At 40.7% G+C, this 8,316-nt stretch overlaps 1 protein-coding gene across 3 annotated transcripts in view; it reads left to right on the forward strand.

Moving 5' to 3' along the window:
* Positions 1 to 1,993: 1,993 nt before the first annotated feature.
* The window catches only part of RAPH1 (Ras association (RalGDS/AF-6) and pleckstrin homology domains 1), a 98,868-nt gene continuing 92,545 nt past the window's right edge, over positions 1,994 to 8,316 (forward strand). For all 3 annotated transcript variants that reach the window (XM_012655545.1, XM_012655537.1, XM_012655552.1), the window contains exon 1: positions 1,994 to 2,146. The gene's annotated coding sequence lies outside the window, so the exon portion shown is untranslated. The remainder of the gene's footprint in view (positions 2,147 to 8,316) is intronic.

Below are 8,316 nucleotides of genomic sequence, written 5' to 3' on the forward strand. Positions count from 1 at the left end.
TGAATGAATGAAAGATTTAATGGTTTAAAGGGACTGATGAGAACACACTTTTCTCAATGACTGAAAGTGTGACTTTGTTTTCTCTTCTAATTAGCCTTCACTAACCTAAGCACTTGGAGGAGAGAGAGTTGGCTAAAAGCTACCTGTAAAGAACTCTATGGTCTATTTTTTTTAAGATTTGATACCTTCCTTGTAAGGTATCACACAGCCTGGTAATAACATTTGATGACCTCAATAGGAATTTATCAGGTTTGGCACCCAGGTGTGTCTAATCTCAACAAACCTAGTCACAAGGGAAATGAGGTGAGGCTGTAGACAGATTTGCAAGAAATGATCACTTATGAAAATTTTAAAAGCATTTTTAATTTATAAATATTTATTGTGCAAGGTGCTATGCTAGACATTGTAGAAGATAGAATGATGAATAAATTGTTGTATTACATTCATTTAGGGAAGATCATAACTTACTGAAATAATTATGATTAGAAGTAATGAATGATGAATTCCACAAGAAAGGAACTGAAGGGTAAAAGAATTGGTCAGCAGCACCATCTTCATTTATAGGAGACAGTAGTATTATTCTATGCCAGAATATTGAAGCACCTTCTGAACTTAAAATACATAAGTGCATGTATGTTTCCAAAGTACAGATATCTCAAGAGTAAAAGGCAGCAAGTAACTGTATTGTATGGCTCTAAATACCAGTTTGAAACAGATTGTGTATCGGTTTGGAACAGATTGTGCAAAAAAGACCAAAACCACTTGAAAGTCCTCGAGAATATCAGGAAGTAAGAAAGTAATTAACCAAACCGGGATTTGGCCATAGGACAAAGAAATGAACACTGTGGTTCTTAGAAAGGGAGCTAGGATTTCAGAAAGGTACAGTCAACTCTTTATCTGTGAAATTTCAAGGTACAGAAATTCTTAGCAAGTGGATGAGAAGACATAAGAAAGGAATGTTCCCTGCGACCAATTTCAGTTCACACTCCCAATTCCTCAATTGTTTTAATGCTGTCAACAAATTTTTTTGCATGTAGCCAAGCGAGAGTAATTTAATTCCATTTTTTCCCCTTCCTTTGATCAACTTTAGGTGAAGGTTAAAATAAGGACATAAATGAAAAACCTAGAAGTCTGCCTAAGTCATATCTGAGCCTGGTGATAAGAAAAATGCGAACACCTTACTCCTACACACTTTCAGTAAGGGGAGAACATTAATTAAGAGCTCAAGATAAACAGATTTCTAAGTTAAAACATTAAATAATTTAATAATTAAAATTATTAAATAATTAAAGATAATTGAAATGTCCAGTTTCTAAAAGCTTCCTAATATACTGCATGAAACTGCAGAGAGAGTTTTTGGCCAAAATGGGATTTCCTAAAGAAGGGCCTCACAGACTTCAGTGACAATGATCCTGTGAGTGCCTAAGACAACAGCTGATGCGTCTCTGAATACGTGGATGGCTTAAAGGTAGATGCGCACAGCTCCGTGACAGAGCCGCGCAATGCTCCTGTGTCTCCCAGGGCCCTCGGACACAGGAGGCTGGGCCCGCTTCCTAGGAGCGGCGGAACACGGGGTGGGGCCGCACCGGGATTTTCCTTCCCACTCATTCATTTTCTGATTCACTCGTTCCTGGAGGCGGTTCACCGGGACGCGCGGAGGAAAGGCGGGGCACGGAGCACAGCCCAGGCAGGGTGCGGTCCGGCGCCTGAGGGGAGGCGGGCCGGGGGCGCGAGTGGGGAGCACTGGGGGCGCAGGCGGGAGGGGCAAGCGCGGCGGCCTGCGCCGGAAGTGAGTGGTTGGCGGCGGGCGGGGGGAGCGCCGGGACCGGCGCGAGTTGGTCAGCCCTTTGGCCGCCCGGCCCCGGCCCCGCCTTCTGCGTCTCAGCCAGACGCGGCGGCACTCGGCTCCGCCGCGGCGGGGCGCTGCGGCCGCCCCGCCCCTCCGCCGCTGGGTCGGTCCGTCCGTCAGTCAGTCAGTCACGGAGCGCGCGGCGCGGGAGCGGCCGGCGTTCGCGGCGTGTCCGTGGAGGGATCGCTGCGCCTGGGGAGGAGGCGGAGGCAGCGACTGGGAGAGCGAGAGCTGCGACTGCCCTGCCCCGGGCCAATACTGTAGCCGGGGCAGCCGGAGGGCCGCGCGGCTGCCACGGTGAGTGCTCAGCTTCGTCCTCGGGGCCAGGGGAGGGAGCTGAGCGGTCGCGGGGCTCCGAGACGCTCCCGCCTCCATTTTCCAGGCGCCGGCCCCGCCATCCGGGCGCGGTGCGGGCGGCCTTAGCCTGGGGCGGGGTCGCTGCCGGGCTCGGGCTTGGGCCGGGGCCGCTGGACCGCGCCCGGCGTGGCGGCCGGCCGGTGGGTGGGGGTCGGCGGAGCCTGAACTGCACCCTGCACCCCTGGGGACCGCGACTGAAGGAAACAATGAGGTATGGGGCCGCCTGGAGAGGGTGCGGTTGGGCTTCTCTGACCCGGCACCGGGGGCTGGTAGCCTGGAAGCGCTTGGAGGAAAGGACTCTCCCCTGACTAGCCGCAGAAACCAGTGTCTCGATGTCGGCTTGCTTAGGTTTCGATGCGCCCCATCTTTCATAGATGAGTTCAGTGCAGAGATTTAGTAAGGCGGGGCGCCTTCTGTGTCTTCTTTCTGGTTAAGCAGGCTAAGTAATTGCTCCACTGCTTTTTAGCCCCATCTCACCTTTGCGTGTCTGTATACATTCCCGCCGGAAATCCAAACTGCAGTTCATGGAGGGGGGGAGGCGCAGGGAAGGAGAGGGCAGTATAATAGTATTACTTAAGAAGCCTTCGTTTTAAGACGGCTTGAAAGATGTAATTTTCTTATTCAGGCAGTGTCTTAAGGTGTCCCCGCTGTGTGAGTTGGAAACCGCATAAACCTTATTGCTTATAAGCACGAAGACGTGGCTTAATATGAAATAAGAGCTTTTGGGGAGGGTGTAAGTGTTACATGTGTTTTGCTTGTGTGTACTTCTTGTATGCTGTGGGAAGATCAGCTGGGGAAATCTGGGAGAATGGAAAAGTTCTTCACTCAGTATCCCAATAAAGGGTTATGTTGTCTGCAGCATTTCTCATGGAGATGTGCAGAGCTGTTTATGTATGTAAAGTCCGCTGTAAAGGAACAGTAAAGGTAACGGGGGTTAGGCATGAGGCGTGATCGGATTGTTAAAGGGTAGTATTGAGTCCATGAGAATATTAAATTCAGCAAACATTTATGGAATAACTACTCTCTGTTAGGCAGGGCGGGGGACACCAAGTGAACGAGACCTAGAGAATGGGGTTGTGGAAAGAGCTCTTTGGAGCCAAGGAAACCAGAGTCCCAATGCCTGGCAATTGGCTAACAGTGTGATGTTGGGTAATTGATTGAACTCTATACAGTACGTTCCCTGTCAGTAAAATGGGAATAACACCACTGGTTTACCTCCTCAAATGGTTTTCATACAGATTAAATTAGATAATGTATGCTAAATGAGTAGCACCTTGCTCGGCACTTGAGGTGTTTAACATCACCCTAAATTCCTTTCCTCCCTCTCCTGCTCTCTGGGAATTATCTTGAGGTAGAGTAGGGAAGATGTTAATATGGGTAATTGTAATACAGTACATTATATAATGTTGAAGTAGAGGTGTAGAATAGGGAAGTGAAGCAGAGATTAATTCTAGATTGGGGACATTGAGGGAAAATTCATGGATGCCTGGACATTGAAGTGGAACCTTTAAGAATGAGTAGGATTTCAGCAGGTGCAGATGGGAGGGGGAGGACATTCCACATAGACGTGATGCTGTCCTTTGAGAGCTGAATTGTGGAGGAAGAGCATTGGGGGAAGGGCAAAATATAGAGGCTCAAAAGCTTTTTAGCGCTTGTTGAGTCTGACCTTCAAAGATTGGGTTATTTTGCTTTTTGTGGCATGAATTTCCCGGAAACCCTATATAGCCCTATTCAAGTAAATACAAAAATGTCTGCAAGGCTTAATTCATGATTTTTTAGATTGCTTCTCTCTTCTGTTTGAATTTCATAAAGAATTATTTGTAGATGTTACCTTGTGATAAATGTTATCTCTATTTGATAGAAGCAGCAGCTAATTTTTTAGACTCAAAGGTCTCACTGCGATTATAGAGTAAGTAACTGGCTGAAAGAAGTGGATTTGTGGGCTCAATTGAGTGTGTTTTCACAAATATTTAACACTTTATTTTTTGAAGAGGTGTTGTTAACCATTGTCTTTGAGGATAATTATGATGTGTTTTCTACCTTTTGGTTCCCACTCCATAAATAAATACTTACTAAATTAGCATTGTGGAGATAACTATGGCACTATTCACAGATTCTTGGCTACATACTGTAGAATCTCATGGCTTTGCCTGCCTTGGTTTGGAAGTAGTTGAATGTCGACATTAGTACTGTTAATCCCAAACTCTTATTTTAGGAAAATTAATATTAGTGAAACAAGATGTGACCTCAGTCAAATAACTTATCTTGGACTCTTAATTCCTTTACCTATAATGTGAGACGTTTTTATTAGATCACTGGTTTTCAAACTGTTTTACCAAACTCAAGAATTTTGAGGAGGTGCTTCAGAAATTCTGCAGATATTTGCCTTAAATCTCATTAAAATGTATTTTAAACTCATAATAAAAAAAAGTGACTGGCATATAACATACACTAATTTAAATACTTTACATGTGTGAATTTATTTAATCTTCACCATAACCCTATGAAATAGGTTCTGTCACTATTTGAGAAAACAGGCACAGACAGTAAGTTACTTGCCCAAAGACTGCAGAGCTGAGTTTGAAACTGGGCAGCCTAATTCTTAAACTTGTTAACCACCATCCTATACTACCACCACAGCAATACATGTACATATCGTTTTTTAGAAAATTTGTTGTTAGCTGGGCTTGGTGGCATTCTGTAATCCCAGCTGCTCAGGAGGCTGAGACAGGAGGATCTCTTGAGCCCGGGAATTTGAGTCCAGCCTGGGCAACATAGCAGAACCCCATCTCTAAAAGAAAAATTGTCTGAAAAAATAGTGGTAAAGTATACATAACATAAAAGTTACCATTTTAACTGTTTTTAAGTGCACCATTCAGTGGCATTAAGTACATTCACATTATTGTGCTACCATCACCACCATCTCCAGAACTTTTTCATCATCCCATAGTGAATCCCATTAAACAATAACTCTACCTCCCCTTCCCCTGTCCCTCATAACAACTTTTCTACTTTATTAATTTAACTATTACAGGTACTTCACATAAGTGGAATCTTACAATATTTGTTCTTTTGTGTCTGGCTTATATCACTTAGCGTGGTGTCTTCAAGATTTATCTGTGTTGTATCGTGTCAGAATTTCCTTTTTAAGGCTGCTTAATATTCCATTGTATGTTTATACCACGTTTGTGGACATTTGGGTTGTTTTTATCTTTTGGCTATTATGAATATTGCTATCTTCGAGTCCCTGCTTTCAATTCTTTTGGATATGCACCCAGAAATGGAATTGCTGGATTATATGGTAATTCTATATTTAATTTTTTGAGCAACTGTCATATTGTATTCCACACAGGTGCACCATTTTACATTCCTACTAGCAACGCACAAGGGGTCCATTTTCTCCACATCTTGCCAACACTTATTTTCTGCTGTTTTTTCTTTTTGTGTTTTTAACGATAGCCATTCTAATGGGTGTAAAGTGGTATTTCATTGTGGTTTTGATTTGGATATTCCTGGTGATTAGTGATGTTCAGCATCTTTTTATATGCTTATTGGCCATTTGTATATCTTGGGAGAAATGTCTGTTCCAGTCCTTTACCCATTTTTAAAGTGAGTTGTTTGGTTTTTTTGTTGTTGAATTGTAGGAGTTCTTTATGTACTCTGGATATTAACCCCTTATCAGATATATGATTTGCAATTATTTCCTCCCATTCTGTGGGCTGTCTTTTCACTGTTTTTTTTTTGTTTGTTTGTTTTTTAAATACATGGAACACTTCACAAATTTGTGTCATCCTTGTGCAGGGGCCATGCTAATATTATCTGTATCATTTCAATTTTAGTATATATGTTGCTGGAACAAGCACTGTCTTGACAGTATCTTTTAATGCACAAAATGTTTTAATTTTGATGAAGTCCCATTTATTTTTTCTTTTGTTGCCTGTGTTTTTGGTGTCCTGTCCAAGAAATCATTGCCAAATCCAATGTCATGAAGGTTTTCCCTATGTTTTCTTCTAGGAATTTTATAGTTTTAGCTCTTACATTTACATATTTGATGTATTTTGAGTTAATTTTTGTGTACAGTGTTAGGTAAGGGTCCAACTTCATTCTTTTCAATGTGGATATCCAGTTTTCCCAGCACCATTCATTGAAAGGACTATCCTTTCCCCATTGAATGGACTTGGCACCCTCATGGACTCATTTATATATACACATGTGTATGTATATATATATATATGCCATGTATATACATAAAATTTTAACACATTGAAGACCATAATGCTACATAGTTATATTAATACATGGTTAATTTTGGGGGTAGGATGAGACAGGCTTTCCTAAGAACAAAGCTCTTACTATCTCTGCTTACTTGTGCATTTTAAATGGGTTATTGATAAGGAAGTTGTAGATCACAGATTTTTTAAAAAATTCAGTCTTGTGCGTATCTATTCATATATTATAAAATTGTCTGAACTATACATCACTGTGGCATATGCACTGTGCCTAATTAGATAGGTGAAACCCAGGCACATTTTTCTTTGGATGCATACTCATCTTGTGTAAGTCATTTGTATAGTAACAATGAACATGTAACAGTAAGTTCTGATATTGTATCATAGATGTTTTTATAGGTCATTGCACGCTTTGGGTTTTTCTTATTTGCCTTATAAGCAGTTGTTAGATACTGTTACTGAGTCAATTTTTGAAAGAAAAGATTATCTTATTTTCTTAAACTTTTGGATCAGTGTATTTGAAGACTATCCTGAGACTACAAAGTGAAGTTACGAGCTGCTACCTACTTGCAGCTACTTCTCTGGTTGAAATCAAAACAAAATTATACAAAAAATGGGAAGCTTAGGTGGTCATAAGACTGTAATTAATATCCCTGACCCTCAGTTTCTCTCTTTGAGTTTATAATGAATATAATGTATTCGAACATAAAATAGCATTAGCAACACATTTGCCAGTTTTATATATTTGGGCTGCTGTATAAAAATTCTGAAGAAGTTTTGTTGTGAAATATTTTTTAAAGCTCCCAATTATATGATTTCTGAAACTTCATCACATGCTCTTCCTGCTGGTATTTTAAGATACTTACCACACTTTGAGACAGATGTCTTAAAATGCATCACTTAAGATTTATAAATGGACTTTTTTTAAAGTATATATTTTTGCTATTAATAAAATGCATACTGTTTTTCTGCTATAGGAAGAGCTGAGCATAATAGAGAAATCTAAGAGATAGGTATTTTCTTCTCCAAAACAGAGAAGATGCCAGTTTAAGTGCAGAATACAAGGAATCAGTTGAGAATGAAATTGAGAAGGCAGGGACCACGAAGCAGCAGAAGTGACTAGGAGTTGAAAATAGGCGAAGAGATTAGGTTTGGCAAAGAAGGAACAAGTCATCCCTTTAGATTAGAGGAATAGCAAGATTGGGTAGTCCAGGATTGATGGCTAAATATTATGTAAGACTATTGAAACTTAAGCCCCCTGGAGAAAAATGGTGATATCTTGCAAACATTAGGACTATAAACATATTAAATAGGCCCAAATATTGTAGAATCATAAATCTTGCAATGGTACTAAAAGTTGAATGCTTTTTTGGAAACTACCTTTAGGAGGAGCTTACTGTGTTTGATATTAGCTAAGTCAGTATAGCAAAACAATAGTGTGACTTGAAAATACAATATGTTCTTTATCCCAGATTGTACATGCCTTAATACCTTTATGCATGTTTCCCAAGCATGGTTTGTTCTCCCTAATTTTTCCAGTTAAAATTTTACTCACCCTTAGTACCCACCTCCATTGCCATACACATTCTTTATGAATTTATTTGATACCAATCAAAATTAATTGCTTTCTTCTTCATTCCTGCAGGCCTTACTCGATTTGCCTTATGTTGTAGAATATTGTGTACTGTCTAATATACCCCTGAATTCTGGAGTACTGGACCTGGTTTTACTCATATGAAATGTCCTGCAGTCCCTTAAATATAATAGAAATTCAGTAACAAGGTTTTATGAAAGCCCTAATTTGAAGAATTCTTTATAGTTGGTGTTGTATCTCCTGGAAGGGTTCACAAAAATCTAATGTTTATTTATAAAGAATAATTA

Source organism: Propithecus coquereli, unplaced genomic scaffold (assembly GCF_000956105.1).
Source record: "Propithecus coquereli isolate 6110/MARCELLA unplaced genomic scaffold, Pcoq_1.0 Scaffold113, whole genome shotgun sequence".
NCBI lineage: Eukaryota > Metazoa > Chordata > Mammalia > Primates > Indriidae > Propithecus > Propithecus coquereli.